Source organism: Thalia democratica, chromosome 9 (assembly GCF_965202585.1).
Source record: "Thalia democratica chromosome 9, ktThaDemo2.hap1.1, whole genome shotgun sequence".
Classification (NCBI taxonomy): domain Eukaryota; kingdom Metazoa; phylum Chordata; class Thaliacea; order Salpida; family Salpidae; genus Thalia; species Thalia democratica.
The window spans coordinates 29,170,566-29,187,630 of NC_139173.1; the positions used below are offsets into that span (position 1 = coordinate 29,170,566).

Here is a 17,065-nt window from a genome sequence, read left to right on the forward strand (position 1 = left end):
CAATATTAACGTTTTGATTTAAAAGTATACACTAGTCGAAAATAATACTGTCACAGCTTTACTATTTTGTAGACTGCATTTGCTAAATCCCCGTCTAGAAGATGCAAAGTCTCATTATACCAGCAATAGAGTTCTTAGCAGTCTTTCAATGTGATTTCAGCAGCTCCTGCGAAGAAGTCTCGATTGAATCAGTCATGCTTCTAATTTGCAAATCCTCAGCAAGTAAAAATATTTAGGTGTGGTGTAAAGACTGAAATTTCATCATATCCATTTCCACTGGCCGTGTTGTGAGAACGAAATAAACACTGAAACCGAAAAGTTAGCTGGTTAATAATTTATTTATATACAAAATGTTATAATTTCAAGCTGAAAGCTACTTGTTTTTATCATTGACAATATCTATACATTTTAAAAACGTCTCTGAGTTTAGTCTTAACCTTAAGTAATGGATTTTGACAAGTAATATTTTTCTCCAAACTAAAATATAAGTTTTTTTAACAACTTAATTGTTTAAGTAATGTATTTTATTAGTAGAATATCAATGTTGTTATACTTTTGTTTTTCATGGTTTTAAAATTGATGCTAAGGTTTGATTTATATTTATTAAATTAATTTTATATGGCTGTAACTAGTTCCTTTGTTTTATTCAGGACATTCTAACTTATTACATTGTTTTAAAAAATAGTTTCATTTCGCTAAAAAGTACTAAAAAGGCATATGCTTTTGCTTTGCAGGCCGCATTTCACCGAGAGCCGTTTTAGAAGATGCAAAGTTCTAATAAGCCGCAAGTGGAGTCAACAAGCATCAATGTGATTCCAGCAGCTCCTGGGACGAAGTGTCAACTACTTCATTCGCCCCGTCATATGGAAAACGAGGTTGCAACGACAGAGTCTTCTGCAATTGTTTTTCTGCTGTGTTGTTTGGAAACCGTTCCACTAGAAAACACTGAAACCTGCAAGTTAGCCGGTTAATAGATTATTTATCAACAAAACGTTGCTATTTTTAAAACATTTTTCAACTCAAAGGATAAAAAATATTTGAAAAAAACAGTGCAAATTGAATTTAGTCTTACTTTAGTGGTATATCTAGATACTTTACTGTACTAAAACAGATATAGTTTTGAATTAAATACAAATAATTTAAGTGAAACAATTTATATTCATAATATATATCAAAATTGTGTAATTTTTTTTTTAAAGTTGATGGTACGATAAGTTTTATGTTAATTAAATAGTTTTTGTTTCATTAACTTTTGTTGGATTTTTATTATTAATATTATTAACTATATTTTCTTAGCTTAAAAACTGAAAAAAATACTTGTTTGTTAAATTATAATATATTAATTTTCGTTGTAGGGTACAAAATTTAAATTTTCGTTTCAAAGCGAGGCCGACACTAACATTATTATCAAATTAACAAAAAATATCCTAAATTTACTCTTTCTTAATAAAGTCTCTAGTTAACAAACAAAATAATTATTTCAATGTTTTTTGGAGTTGTAATGTTTAATTTAAACTTGTTTTGATTGATGATAAATTTTTGATAAAAATAAAATTGTTTAACCACATTGTTACTTGGATATGTTTGTGTATAATATGTGTTTCTTAAGGTTTGTCTATTTGTTTATTTTCGAAATTAAGTTTTTCTTAAAACTTAAAAAGCTTGTAAGATAAAAGAAACTAAAAACGGTTGACCAAAGTTAATTGGTTTGTATAAGTATGGTCGAAAAATAATTTGTAAAAATTTTATTGTGTCTGTTTGATTAAATTACATACAAAAGTTACTGGTTGTTTGATTAATTATATTAAACAGAACACATATATATTTATGCTCTAATATTGAATTTTATTAATTTCTAAAAGACTAGCCACTGTCAAACCAAAAGTAAGGTTTTCAAAAATGTTTAAACTAATTAGTTTAATATTAACAACATGTATTTAATGTGGGGTACAAAATTTAAACCTTCGTTGCAATTGGTGGATTTCATGACAAAAAATTCTGACTAATTTATCGAAAAGTTTAATAATTTAAAATGTGTCAAGTTTACAAGTAATTTATTTTAATATTTTTAGAATTGTCATGTTTAATTGCAACAGAGGTTTAAATTTATTCACACCGCTTCCTCGTTCAGTGTACCCTGGAAACTTTGACGTTATTGTTGCTAGGTAATCCCCAAATTTGTTAAATACTGCCCACACTAAGTTCTTATAAAAAGAATCTTAAACTTCTTGAGTTTGTCTAAAATTAATATTAACAGAAGTAAATAAAACGTTTAAAAATAGATAAAGGTTCATAATACTTTCCTTGTAAACACCAAATAATTTTCACCCTTAAAAACCAGTTACCTAGCAACAAATAAATTTTCAAAGGCTAAAGGTGTGAATGTAAATATTGTATATTTATTTGTTACAATTTGAATTAGTACTCATGCCTTACAAAATTGTATATTTGTTTATAAATATATCTGTTGTTTAATTATTAAGTTTTTTCTATTGTGTTATTGTTTTATTAATAATTATGGTTATTGTGGTTGATATTTTATTTTTAATTTATTAGTTTTTGTGTTGAAATTGCTGAGTTTCCCTGTAAAAAAAAGGGTTATCATTCCCTAAAAAAATGTTTATTTTTTGTAAATGTCTTATTTTAAATTTATTAGTTTTTGTGTTGAAATTGCTGAGTTTTCCTGTAAAGAAATAGGGTTATCATTCCCTAAAAAAATGTTTATTTTTTGTAAGTTTTGTAAATATCAATTATTTCACTTGAATTATCTGAGCCTTCAAAGGTAACCCCTCAAATTGTAATATTTAAAAAATTACAAAATTTATTAGTTGTCGTTTTTTTTTCGCTCAACAAATGTCATCAACTTGTCTGCGCGACATCCCTTGCGCACACAATGAGTTGTATTATTTTATTATTATTGATTTATTATTTTTATTAATATTTTGATAAAATAGTTACAGTAGCGTTACTTATACAGTTGGCATCACCATGAATTGTAATGCAAAAATAATTGTACTTGTATCATTTTTATGAATTTTTTTAAGACGCACTTTTGGAAATGTTTGAATAGTGGGTTTAAATTTGCTTCACATTTGAAAGCAAACCCACTTAAATTGTACATAATTTACATTTGTTTTTATTCTGTTGTCTTATATTTTTGAATACTGGAAACTATGCGAAGTTCTTTCTGTTCAAGGGTTTGTAAATCCCCTAATTCAAAGATTTATATTACATTTACATTAATTGTATATATTGTATAATTTTTTTTTTGAAAATTGGTTGATGTTTTCTTTACAATATTCTAATACCAAAACACTTAGTTATTACAGACCCTTAAAATTACTTAAATTAAGCCGAGTAACATAATAACTTTTTAAGAAATGAGAAAAATAATTTTAAATATTAACACATGGTCTTAAGCTAAATTAATAAAACTGAGGAACCAACATTTTCAAAAACCTGATGTAAATTTGCACAGAAACTTTATTTAAATGTCATGGATACAGTTCAACATAAAAAAGAGTAAGATATCGATATCTCTCTTTGTATTTTCAATTAGCGGTTTTTATTTGCTTTGTGCTTGTGTTAATTTTTTTCTTCGCCTAAAAAGAACTTTTGTTCTCTTGAGTTCTTATAAAAATTGCTCTGTTTGTAATATTTGTACAGATATTTAGTTTTTTTACATTTTGAATATTTATAGTCTATTTGTTTATTCTAATTATGGTTATCTAGTGAAAATCGCGAGGAATTGTATATTTGTAAATATTCTTAGTTGTGTTTTTTACAACAATTTTAATGTCATGATGATATTCAACATAGAAAGAGTAGAAAACAACTACATCTTTTCAATTAAATTTTTGTTTTGTTTCGTTGACTTGTGCTCCTTGTTTTTTGTATTCGCCTAAAAAGAACTTTTGTTCGCTTGAGTTCATAAAACTGCTCTGTTTGTAATATTTGTACAGATATTTTTTTATTATTTTTTTATATGAAAGTGTTTATCTGTGCATGTTAAGCTGTTGACTTGTAAATTTGTACATAAAATATTTATTTGTTTTTGAAAGACCTGAGAATGCTATCCAACATAGAAAAGTAGAAAGAAATTTCACTCGACAAATTGTATATATGACATATTTTTCTTCTTTTAATTAGTTTATTTTAATAAGAATTTTACATTTATCGTGAACAAAGCTCAATTTGAATTTAATGAACTTAGTTTACATTTTGAATTTTTATTGTCTTTTTGTGTTTATTTTAATGATCGTTATCAAGTGAAAATCGCGAGGAATTGTATATTTGTAAATATTCTTAATTTTGTGTCTTTATATTTTTAAGTGATTATTTCAAACCGATTCTGATATTAGCAACAAAACTTTCATGACCATGAAAGTTTTATCGAAGTTTTTCATAGCTTTTGTAAATTTTTGTACAGTTGTTACTAATTATTCGTTCTTAATGATGTACTTAAACTTTCAATGATGTACTTAAACTTTTTTGAGTCAAATATTTGACATGATATCTAAAGCCTGTATAACATATAGAAAATCGGGAAAGACCACCCGATGTGTAAATAAACTTATATAACTGCATCATTACCAAACACTCGACAATTTTCTCTCCCCTGCTTTTGAACATCAAATCAGTATCAAACAAGGGGGGTTTCAGAACACAGATACGCGAGCAATTTTCAGCATTTCGAAGATCAGCTTTATGCTGAGTGAGGATGCAAATTGCTAAAGGAGCCGGTTGAATTTTCTTAAAGAGGGGAATCCCGGGAAGAGGAGATGCTGACGTGTTCCCAGGTTCAGGGGAGGATCTTTTCAAGATCTGAGGAGTGATGTCTCGCAACAGAGCAGATCCCCACAAGATCTTCATGATTGCGCCATCACAAGACCCGTCTCTTCATAGTGGGTACTTTTCCAAGTACTAACAAGTTAGTTGGTGTTATTTAGAAAATCGAATAAATTAAATTTGTTTTGAATGTTTTAAGTCTAATTCGTTTTTTTTATGAAATTTTTATTTTAAACTCAGTCTGTTTTATAACTTGAATCTTTTACACGAATTCCTGTTCGTAATGTGGTTTTAAAAAGAAAACTTGAGTTACAACATCAAGTTTTATGTAAATGCTTATTTCCATTATTTGATTTTAGATAACAAGTTTTTATTGATTACTTTAGTTCTGTACTGACTAAGAGAGCCTTAAGAAACATTGAATAAAAATATATATTTTACAGCAAAAACTGCAACCAGAAGCAGTTGAAGTAGACAGTATGACGTCACAAACGGTATGACGTCACAAATAAGAAGGAACCAGTGGAAAGTCTGATAGACTTCAGTTGATGACGTGAATAGATCTAGATGACCTCATCAGATGTTCAGCTTGTAATGAGTCGAAAATTTTGAGTCGCATTAAAAGGTTCGCATGCTTTCTTCAAGATAAAGAACTTTTAAACATTCAACTAAGCTGGTTAGTTGCTTTGAATTTTATTAAAAAACTATTTGTGACTTTATTAGTTTTTCCTTTTTAAAATTACTACCAAACATGAGCCTTAAATGATTTAATTATTAACTTTACAATCCATCTGCAGCAGATGTCCAAAGAAAGAGTTGGAGGAAATCTTCGAACGATGACTGAGGAGTCGCCGATGAAGAGCTCTCATGTTTGCAGTACAAATCTTCACCGGAATACTGATGTTATCCCGACACTGATGTCATCCCGACACTGATGTCATCCGAACACTGATGTCATCCCGACAATGATGACATCCCAACACGGAGGTCATCTCTACACGGAGGTCATTTCAACATTGAGGTCATCCCAACATTGATGTCATCTCAACACTGAGATTACTTCATAATCAAGCTGTTCTTCGATTCTTCAATAGAATCAAACCCGACGAGATCTTCCAGAGGAGATGAATTCTTGAAATTCTCTGATGAATCATCAAAGAAAAAAAAAAAACGACTTCCAATTTACTTGGTTAGTTGATTTTATTTAAATAAACGAAAAAATTTAAGTTTTTATTATTTAGTTAGTAAAAATTGCAGGTCCAATGTTTTAAGTTTTTTTTTGAAATGTTTACTTTAAACTAATTCGCATTGTTTTAAACTTTTGTCTAAAATACTAGGTTTGTTAGTAATTGATGAAATCTAACAAACATTTCGCGTATAATTTCTTAATTAGTTAAGAACCGACATTTTTCAATTGCTTAAAATAAAAAAGTAAATTCTATCAAAATAAAGGTTATAGATATTTCATAAAAAAACAAGTTTTAAGGGTTATTGATAAACATTTGTTTGGCAGGAAACTGCAATAGAGAATTACAGCAGCTCCACTTCGGCGGAGGACGAACGAAGAACAAATCTTCATCGCGATGAAAAGCACGTTGAGAGGTCAGCAAAAGCGTTGTACCGCGCGAGATCTTCAATTGGCCTTTTCTTCGTTCAAAATTAAATTTGTGGAAAATAATAACGTGTCTCTTAATCGTGTTCAAACAAACATGAAGAAAGTTTCAACAATCAACTCGGTTAGTTACTTCTCAATAATTTACTTATTATACATTTTTCGTTTTATCAGTATGAAGTTTATCATTTGGTACTTAGTTAAAACTATAATTATGTGTTATACAACCTGATTATGTTTTGTACAAATATATTATATTTAAACAAAAGTTTTTATAATCTTTTCATACTGTTAACAGTTTTTTGTAAAAGCAATTTATTTGATAGTTATGTTGAAAGCAAAACCTTAAAAAATTAAAGCTGAGAAAAAATAAAGTTTCTGAACTTGAATAAATTTGATATTTCTTTCGTTTGCAATTGGAAATAAGTACATAACTTCTATTGAAATAAAAATAATAAATGTTAATAAAAATAAATTCCCAGATACACTGCAACATAGTCCAAGCCAGGACGTGGAACGGAGACAATCCCATTTCTGTTTGGATTCTTCCAGTTAACTTGGTTAGTTGATTTTATTTGAATAAACGTAAAAAGTTGAGTTTATTATTTATTTTGTAAAAATTGCCGGTCCAATGTTATAAGTTTTTTTTTTTAACTTTTAATTTACTTAAAATTAATCCGCATTGTTTTAAATTTTTGTACTACATATTAAACTTAATTAATAATCTGATAAAATCTAACAAACATTTTGCGTAAAACTCTTAATTAGTCAATAATCACCATATTTCTTATGTTTAAAATATAATAAGTAAAAGTAATAGATTTATCATTAAAAATAAGTTGCAAGGGTTATTAATTAACTATTCACTTAGCAGGAAACTGCAATCGAGAATTACAGCGGCGAGAAAAAAACTCCATTTCGGCGGAGGAAGAGCTGCTGACAAGTCACGATGAAAAGCTCGTTGAGAGATCAGCGAATTGTACCGCGTGATCTTCAATTGGACTTTTCTTCGTTCAAAATTAAGCTTGTGGAAAATAATAACGTGTCTCTTAATCGTGTTCAAACAAACATGAAGAAAGTTTCAACAATCAGCTCGGTTGGTTGCTTCTCAATCATTTACTTATTATATACTTTTCGTTTTATCAGTATGAAGTTTATCATTTGGTGTTTGAATTTAAAACTGTAATTATGTGTTATACAACCTGATTATGTTTTGTACAAATATATTATTTTTAAACAAAAGTTTTTGTAATCTTTTCATACTGTTAAAAGTTTTTTCGCAAAAGTAGTTGTATAATAGTTTCAAATGTTGCAAGTTAAAATTTAAAAAAGTTAAAACTGAGAATAGTCAGCATGCAATTTCTCAATAACTTGATAAAGTTGGCATTTTTCGTTTGCAAATTAAGCAAATTACATGACTTCTATTGAATTAAGTAAATTAAGTTTTAATATTGATTTTTAATTTCACAGATACACTGCAGGATCGTCCGAGGCAGGATAGATGAATGGACCATCATCGCGGACCATCATTGCGGACCATCATTGCGGACCATTTTGGGGACCAGTACACACATGCGTTGTGGAGATGAGCGGAGAACGTTTGCGGTGCATGCAATTGAATGTTGATCTTATTTTGATATTTTCTATTTCTTTTAATAAATTTAAAAAATGAATATACATCGCGTTGTTTTATATAAGAGTTAATACTGTAAACGAAATAAGAGTTTCAAGTTGAAGTTGACGAGTATTTCTTGTGTCAAATATGGTTGAAAATCAGCAAACTAAGTAGGAACGAAGTCCTTAACTGATTAGAAACAAAATTATAGTGCCCTAAATGTTGTTCTTTTATAAACTTGACTAATATACTACCTTCATGAAGTTTTGCTATTTGGTTTAAACTTAACAACTTCAAAATTAATTTTTATTGCAAAGGGAACTTTTTCGATTTTTTTGCAGTAAAGATGAAATTTTGGTTGCAAGTACCAACACTGATTAGGTCGTTGTTGTCACAATAAGAAAAAAAAACCAAACAATTTAAGATAAGTTACAAATTACCTTAACGGAAGCTTTAACTGTCGTTCTAAGGAGCTTTTGATTCGGCGAACAAAGTTTAAAAGATAGTAAATTTAACAATTTACAGTCTCCCGATTATAGCGCAAAACGAGTATTAGAACTAAGTCAATAGTTTGTCCTGGACATGACGTTAAACTGTCCTGGTGCATGACAACCGAAAGGTTTTTTGTGCACCAGGTCCTCAGACTAAACTTCTTGTCATTCAATGTGTATCATTTGGTATGAACAAAGTAATTGGAATTGGTGCGCTTCAATTAAAAGGTATCTTGAAAAAGTTTTTTTTTTTTAATTCTAAAATGTTGTTTTATCTTGTAAAGGTGATTCTCCGCTTTTATTATTAAAAACAGGTCTGGTTTGCTTTACAAAGATATAAACGCGGCACATAACGTGTGCATAATTTTTAGTTTACACTAAAACTACTTTTTAGTTTTAGCCACTTAACCTGGAAAAACCGGAAATTTGACAATTTAGGCTTAATAAAACCTGGATAAAACTTAAATTTGATAAACTTCGTAAAAAACTGGAATTTCGAATGAAATTTACTAAAAAATCTGAAACTTTGACATTTTCACATGTTTAATAGTAAAATTTCGATTTGACTCAAAAAATCTATCATATAAATGAAAAAATTTGGTCATCATCAAAAAGTTTATTTTTTAACTTGAAGTAGCTTTACAATATCTTTTCGATGTTTCAATACTATTTAACACAGTTCTTACTTAAACTCTAAATTATAAATAGACCCAAAAATGTGAACTTTTAGAAACTTGAAAAATAATTAGAAAACCTAGATTTTTTATGAAAAAACTATTGTCAACCCTGTAGTGTTCGCTGAAAAGTAGTTAATTTAAAACGTCTCCCCCTTTTGGGTTGGAGCTGACTTGGCTACCAGCTCTGTAAAATTTTCGCCAAACTCCTAATTTAGGATTCATCCCAACAAAAAAATAGTATAAAAAATCAGAATAACTCGAGTTAGTTACAACTGTTTTTGGATAGTCAGGTTTGTTTGCAAATTTTCTAAACTAAACATTTTTGGATGTAGATTTTCAATTTATGGTATGAAAATTTCACGAGGGTATAAGTGTTGGCAGACTTTAATTTATTGATCAATATTTATAATTTTTACTCGAAAGCATCAGTAATTAACCAATAAAATTACACCAGAAACTTGTAACTATAAATAAGGAGCTTCAAATACACTAGAATAATAAAGAGCCACAGCTTTACCTATTTTGCAGACTGCACTTGCTAAATCCCTTTCTAGAAGATGCAAAGTCTCATTATACCAGCCATAGAGTTCTTAGCAGTCTTTCAATGTGATTTCAGCAGCTCTTGCGTAAAAGTCTCGACTGAATCTTGCTGCTTGAAATGCAGTTTCTCAGCAAGTAAAATATTCTGCTGTAAAGACTGAAATTTCATCACACCCACTGGCTGTGTTGTGAGAACGAATAAACACTGTAACCGAAAAGTTAGCTGGTTAATAAATTATTTATAGACTAAATGTTATAATTTCAAGCTGAAAGCTACTTGTTTTTATCATTGACAAGATCTTTACATTTTAAAAACGTGTCTGAGTTTAGTTTTAACCTTAAGTAATGGGTTTTGACAAGTAGTATTGTTCACTATACTATAATATCATTTTTTGTTACAACTTAATTGTTCGAGTAATGTATTTTATTCGTAGAATATTAATGTTACTATAGTTTTGTTTTTCGTTGCATTAAAACAAATGTAAAGATTCGATTTATTAAATTAAATTAACAAGGCTGTGACTAGTTCCTTAGTTTTATTCAGTGAATTCTATATTAATACATTGTTTTGAAAAATAGTTTCATTTCGCTAAAAATACAAAAAAGGCATTTTCTTTTGCTTTGCAGGCCGCATTTTGCCAAGAGCCGTTCAAGAAGATGCAAAGTTCTAAAAAGCCGCAAGTGGAGTCAACAAGCATCAATTTGATTCCAGCAGCTCCTGGGACAAAGTGTCGACTACTTCATACGACTACTTCAGAAGTTTCGACTACTTCACACGCCCGGTCACACGGAGAATGAGGTTGCAACGTCCGGGTCTTCTGCAATTGTTTTTCTGCTGTGTCGCGAGGAAACCGGTCCACTAGAAAACACTGAAACCTGCAAGTTAGCCGATTAATAGATTATTTATCAACAAGACGCTGCTATTTATGAAACATTTTTACAACACAAAGGAAAAACTAAAATAATTAAAAAAACAGTGCAAATTGAATTTAGTCTTACCTTGGTATTATATATAAATATATTTTTATGTCCTAAAAATATATAGCCTTGAACCAAATACAAATATTTTAAGTGAAACAATTTTTATTCATAATATATTCATCAAAATTGTGTATTTTTTTTAAATTGACGGATAAGAAAAGTTTTATGTTACTTGAATATTTTTTTATTAACTTTTCTTGGATTTTTATTAATATTCTTATTAACTATAGTTTCTTAATTTAAAAACTGAAAAAAATTATATGTTATTTGAAATTATATTAAGTCTCATTCTAGGGTACAAAATTTAAATTTTTGTTTCAAAGCGAAGCTGACACTAACATTATTATCAAATTAACAACAAATATTTTAAATTTACTCTTTCTTAATAAAGTCTCTAGTTTACGAACAAAATAAATATTTCAATGTTATTAGAGTTTATTTTAAACTTGTTTTGATCGATGATAAACTTTTGAGAAAAATAAAATTTTAATCACATTCACATTGTTACTTGGATATGTTTGTGTTTAATATGTGTTTCTTAATGTTTGTCTATTTGTTTATTTTAGAAATTAGGTTTTTTATAAAACTTTGAAAGCTTATAAAATAAAAGAAACCTAAGAACAGTTGACTAAAGTTAATTGGTTTGTATTATCATGTCGAAAAATAATTTGTAAAAAATTTATTGTGTCCGTGTGATTAAATTTCATACTTTAGTTACTGGTTGTTTGATTAATTATTTTAACTGATAATTAATATATTAATGCTCTAATCTTGAATTTAATTAATTTCTCAAAGACTAGCCACTGTCAAACCAACAGTTAGGTTTTTAAAAATGTTTTAACTTTTAACTAGTTTAATATTATCAAAATAAACTTGATGCGGGGTACGAAATTTAAACCTTCGTTGCAATTGGTGCATTTCATGACAAAAAATTCTGACTAATTTATCAAAAAGTGTAATAATTTAAAATGTGTCTAGTTTACAATTAATTTATTTTAATATATGAAGAATTGTCATGTTTAATTGCAACAGAGGTTTAAATTTATTCACACCGCTTCCTCGTTCAGTGTACCCTGGTAACTTTGATGTTATTGTTGCTAGGTAACCCCCAATGTTGTTAAATACTGCCCACACTAAGTTCTTATAAAAACTATCTTAAACTTCTTGAATTTGTCTAAAATTAATATTAACTTAAACAGAAGTAAATAAAACGTTTAAAAATGGTTTAAATACAGGTTCATAAAAATTTCTTTGTAAACACCAAATAATTTTCACCCTTAAAACCAGTTACCTAGCAACAAATAAATTTTCAAAGGCTAAAGGTGTGAATGTAAATATTGTATATTTATTTGTTACAATTTGAATTAGTACTCATGCCTTACAAAATTGTATATTTGTTTATAAATATATCTGTTGTTTAATTATTAAGTTTTTTCTATTGTGTTATTGTTTTATTAATAATTATGGTTATTGTGGTTGATATTTTATTTTTAATTTATTAGTTTTTGTGTTGAAATTGCTGAGTTTTCCTGTAAAAAAAGGGTTATCATTCCCTAAAAAAATGTTTATTTTTTGTAAATGTCTTATTTTAAATTTATTAGTTTTTGAGTTGAAATTGCTGAGTTTTCCTGTAAAAAAAAGGGTTATCATTCCCGAAAAAAATGTTTATTTTTTGTAAATGTCTTATTTTAAATTTATTAGTTTTTGTGTTGAAATTGCTGAGTTTTCCTGTAAAAAAATAGGGTTATCATTCCCTAAAAAAATGTTTATTTTTTGTAAGTTTTGTAAATATCAATTATTTCACTTGAATTATCTGAGCCTTCAAAGCTAACCCCTCAAATTGTAATAATTAAAAAAATTACAAAATTTATTAGTTGTTGTTATTTATTTCGCTCAACAAATGTCATCAACTTGTCTGCGCGACATCCCTTGCGCACACAATGAATTGTATTATTTTTTTAAATATTTGTTAACATAATTACAGTAGCGTTACTTGTACAGTTGGCATCACCATGAATTGTAGAGAATAATTAATTGTACTTTTATCATTTTTATGAATTTTTTTAAGACGCACTTGTGGAAATGTTTGAATAGTGGGTTTAAATTTGCTTCATGTTTGAAAGCAAACCCACTTAAATTGTACATAATTTACATTTGTTTTAATTTTGTTGTCTTATATTTTTTAATACTGGAAACAATGCGAAGTTCTTTCTGTTCAAAGGTTTGTAAATCCCCTAAGTCAAAGATTTATTTTACTTAAATTGTATATATTGTAATTTTTTTTTTGAAAATCGTTGATGTTTTCTTTACAATATTCTAAAACAAAACACTTAATTATTACAGACCCTTAAAATTACTAAAATTAAGCCTAGTATGATAATAACTTTGTAAGAAATGAGAAAAATAATTTTAAATATTAACAAATGGTCTAAAGCTCCATTAATAAAACTCTAGAAACCAACATTTTCAAAAACCTGATGTAAATTTGTACAGAAAATTTTATTAAAATGTCATGGATACAGTTCAACATAACAAGAGCAAGATATCGATATCTCTCTTTGTATTTTCAATTAGCGGTTTTTATTTGTTTCGTCCTTGTTTTTCGTTTTCGCCTAAAAAGAACTTTTGTTCTCTTGAGTTCTTATAAAAATTGCTCTGTTTGTAATATTTGTACAGATATTTGTTTTTTTTACGTTTTGAATATTTATAGTCTATTTGTTTATTCTAATTATGGTTATCTAGTGAAAATCGCGAGAAATTGTATATTTGTAAATATTCTTAGTTGTTTTTTTTTTATAATAATTTTAATGTCATGATGATATTCAACATAGAAAGAGTAGAAAACAACTACATCTTTTCATCTTTTCAACTTGTTTTTTTTGATTTGTGCTCCTTGTTTTTTGTATTCGCCTAAAAAGAACTTTTGTTCGCTTGAGTTCATAAAACTGCTCTGTTTGTAATATTTGTACAGATATTTAGTTTTTTGTTATTTTTGTTATAAACGTGTTTATTTGTGCATGTTAAGCTGTTGACTTGTAAATTTGTACATAAAATATTTAGTTGTTTTTGAAAAACCTGAGAATGCTATCCAACATAGAAGAGTAGAAAGAAAATTTCACTCGACAAATTGTATATATGACATATTTTTCTTCCTTTAATTAGTTTATATTGATAAGAATTTTACTTATGTCGTGAATCATGCTCAATTTGAATTTAATGAACTTCGTTTACATTTTGAATTTTTATTGTCTTTTTGTGTTTATTTTAATGATCGTTATCAAGTGAAAAGCGCGAGGAATTGTATATTTGTAAATATTCTTAATTTTGTGTCTTTATATTTTTAAGTGATTATTTCAAACCGATTCTGATATTAGCAACAAAACTTTCATGACCATGAAAGTTTCATCAAAGTTTTTCATAGCTTATGTAAATTTTTGTACAGTTTCTTATTACTTATTTGTCTTAATGATGCACTTTCAATGATGTATTTAAAATTTTTTGAGTCAAATATTTGACATGATGTCTAAAGCCTGTAGAACATATAGAAAATTGGGAAAGACCACCCGATGTGTAAATAAATTTATGTAACTGCATCATTACCAAACACCTGAAAATTTTCCCGCCCCTGTGTTTAAACATCAAACCAGTATCAAACAAGGGGATTTTAGAACACAGATGCGCGAGAAACTTTTAGTATTTTAAAGATCATGCTGAGTAAGATGCAAGTTGCTGAAGGAGCCGCTTGAACCTTGTTCTAAAAGAGGGAAATCCCGGGAAGAGGAAATGCTGACGTGTTCCCAGGTTCAGGGGAGGATCTCTTCATGACAATCTGTGGAGTGATGCCTCGCAGCAGAGCAGATCCCCCACAAGATCTTCATGATTGCGGCATCACAAGACCCGTCTCTTGTTAGTGGGTACAAAGTACAAAAAAGTTAGTTGGTGTTATTTAGAAAATCGAATTAATTAAATTTGTTTTGAATGTTTTAACTCTAATTGGTTTTCATGAAATTTTTATTTTAAACTCAATCTGTTTTATAACTTGAATCTTTGACACAAGTTTCTGTAAATAATACTGTTTTAATAAAAAAGCTTACAACATCAAATTTAATTAAACTGCTAAATTTTATTATTTAAATTAATGATTAATTTTTTGTTAACAAGTTTTTATTGATTTCTTTACTTGATTATTTATTTAAGAGCCTTAACAAATACTGATTATAAATATACTTTAATTCACAGCAGAAACTGCAACCAGCAACGCCGCCAGTAGCAGTGGAAGTAGACATTATGACGTCACAAACGGTACAACGTCACAAATAAGAAGAAATCCGTGGGAAGTCTTGAAGACTTCAGTTGATGACGTGACTAGATCTAGATGACCTCATAAGATGTTCAGGTTGTGATGAGTTGAGGAGTCACATTAAAAGATTCGCTTGCTTTCTTACATCGAATCAACATTCAACTAAGTTGGTTAGTTGCTTTGAATTTGATTAAATAACTATTTTTGACTTGATTAGTTTTTACTTTATGAAATTACTACCAAACATCAGTCTTAAATGATTTAATTATAACTTAACAGTTATCTGCAATCCAGAACATCAGCAGATGTCCAAACAAGAAGTAAGAAGAAATCTTTAAACGATAATTGAGAAGCCGCTGATGTAGAGCAGTACAACTCTTCACCCGAACATTGATGTCATCCCAACATTGAGATTAATTTATCAGCAAGCTATTCTTCAGTTCTTTAACAGAATCAGACCTGACGAGATCTTCAAGAAGAAATGAATTCTTGAAATTCTCTGAATCATCAAAGAAAAAAAAAGGCTTCCAATTAAGTTGGTTAGTTGATTTTATTTGAATAAATAGATAGATTAAGTTTTTTTTATTTAGTTTGTAAAAATTGCCAGTCCAATGCTATAGTTTTTTTTTTTGAAATATTTATTTATAACCAATTCGCATTGTTAAATTTTTTTGTTCAAATAATTGAATTTTGTTAGTAATCTGATGAAATCTAAGAAATATTTCGCGTATAATTTTTTAATTAGTTAATATCAGAAATTTTTCTAAGGTTTAAATAAAAAAGTAAATTAATTCTATCGAAGTAAAGGTTATAGATATTTCATAAAAAACAAGTTTTAAGAGTTATTAATAAATTATTCACTTAGCAGGAAACTGCAATCGAGAATTACAGCGGCGAGAAAAAACTCCATTTCGGTGGAGGAAGAGCTGCTGACAAATCTTCATCGCGATGAAAAACACGTTGAGAGATCAGCGAATGCGTTGTACCGCGCGAGATCTTCAATTGGCCTTTTCTTCGTTCAAAATTAAGCTTGTGGAAAATAATAACGTGTCTCTTAATCGTGTTCAAACTAACATGAAGAAAGTTTCAACAATCAGCTCGGTTAGTTGCTTCTCAATGGTTTAGTTATTATACAATATTCGTTTTATCAGAATGAAATTTAACATTTTGTACTTGGTTAAAACTATAATTGTGTGTTATCCAACCTGCTTATGTTTTTTATATGTATATTATTTTTAAACAAAAGTTTTTGTAATCTTTTCATACTGTAAATAGTTTTTTGTAAAAGCAATTTATTTGATAGTTATGTTGAAAGCAAAACCTTAAAAAATTAAAGCTGAGAAAAAGCACAGTTTCTGAACTTGAATAAATTTGATATTTCTTTCGTTTGCTATTAAAAATAAGTACATAACTTCTATTGAAATAAAAATAATAAATGTTAATAAAAAAAAATTTCCAGATACACTGCAACATAGTCCAAGCCAGGACATTGAACTGATACAATCCCATTTCTGTGTAGATTTGGAGGTGTGGTCCAAGCCAGGACATGAAATTGAGACAATCCAATTTTTGAGTGGATTCGGAGAAGTGGTCCAAGCCAGGACAAGTTGCAACAAATTAAATATCGAGTTGACATTATGTTGATTACATTCTATTTTTATTAATAAATTTATGAAATAAATATCAATCGCGTTGTATTATATTAGAGTTAATTTATACCACTATATCAAATAGACTAAATAGGAATTTATACTTACAATTTGGACTAGGAAATGTTTTAGGTGTCAAAATGTTAAAAACCGAAAAAAATTAATTAAGATCTTAATCCTTGGTTAGAAACAATTTCCTAATACCACCAAAAGTTTGAAATTTCTTAACTTTTGGCTTTTTTGCGAACTTGACTTGTTACAGCGTCTCGCACACAATTTTATACTATTTGAAAGAAACTTCAAAGTAAGGCTAATTATAATTTTAGTTAATTTGATTTTCCTTTTCAGTACTTGGAAGTTGTCACTAGAGAAAATTTGATATTTTCTGCTTGTCATTATCATAATTTAAAAA

The 17,065-nt window shown here is 28.3% G+C and overlaps 2 long non-coding RNA genes across 6 annotated transcripts; both read left to right on the forward strand.

Moving 5' to 3' along the window:
* The first annotated feature begins 1,982 nt into the window (after nucleotides 1-1,982).
* LOC145843994 (uncharacterized) lies at nucleotides 1,983-8,011 on the forward strand. 3 transcript variants are annotated; one of them, XR_014370264.1, is made up of 7 exons: nucleotides 1,983-4,930; nucleotides 5,232-5,464; nucleotides 5,586-5,977; nucleotides 6,302-6,524; nucleotides 6,883-6,960; nucleotides 7,272-7,496; nucleotides 7,871-8,011. It is a non-coding gene; the product is annotated as an uncharacterized LOC145843994 (long non-coding RNA). The 3 variants fall into 3 exon arrangements; XR_014370266.1 differs by having other exon boundaries at nucleotides 7,275-7,496; XR_014370265.1 differs by having other exon boundaries at nucleotides 5,232-5,413.
* Nucleotides 8,012-11,622: 3,611 nt separating this feature from the next.
* LOC145844009 (uncharacterized) lies at nucleotides 11,623-16,612 on the forward strand. 3 transcript variants are annotated; one of them, XR_014370267.1, is made up of 5 exons: nucleotides 11,623-14,635; nucleotides 14,944-15,174; nucleotides 15,284-15,543; nucleotides 15,870-16,105; nucleotides 16,464-16,612. It is a non-coding gene; the product is annotated as an uncharacterized LOC145844009 (long non-coding RNA). The 3 variants fall into 3 exon arrangements; XR_014370269.1 differs by having other exon boundaries at nucleotides 15,873-16,105; XR_014370268.1 differs by having other exon boundaries at nucleotides 15,284-15,539; nucleotides 15,873-16,105.
* The last annotated feature ends 453 nt before the right edge of the window (nucleotides 16,613-17,065 follow it).